Raw genomic sequence first — 591 nt, forward strand, 5'->3', positions numbered from 1 at the left:
AATTAAGAAGAGTAAAAAGTAAGAAGAGTAAAAAGCAAGAAGGGTAAAAATTAAGAAGAGTAAAAAGCAAGAAGGGTAAAAATTAAGAAGAGTAAAAAGTAAAAAGAAAAATGTCACTGTTTCCTGAATTGACCATCATCGAATCCTGCTGCAGCACTGAAATTCATGGCGAGATAGTGGAGGATAGTTCACAGAAGGCAAAAAGGAAATGTGAATGTGAATGGACTTATGATTAGGTCGATCAGTTGGCCTATTCTGGTTGTGCTGCTAGATATAGTCCAGGTAGGCCTATATTCAGGCAACCACCTTCGAAAGTTGAATTCTTTGTAATGCACTGAAATTCTTCATTTTCTTTGGCTTGTTCTTGTAGTTTCCATTGAACAATATTTGTGGATTTACTACATCTACATTCTTAAGAAGCCACAGCCTCTCTGTCATTTTCCTTCGAAAGTGCCATGAATTGGATGACATATCGATTGATTCGCAATCCGCAATCTTTAGTCAGCTGTTTAGCCGTTCACCTCCTGTGACGTCACAACATTTCCCGGAAGAATGATTTGTTTCACGCGTGATCAATCGAAAATTACATTT

The sequence above is a fragment of the Penaeus japonicus genome, unplaced genomic scaffold (assembly GCF_977035675.1).
Source record: "Penaeus japonicus unplaced genomic scaffold, GWHDUDI00000001_assembly GWHDUDI00000038, whole genome shotgun sequence".
Lineage (NCBI taxonomy): Eukaryota > Metazoa > Arthropoda > Malacostraca > Decapoda > Penaeidae > Penaeus > Penaeus japonicus.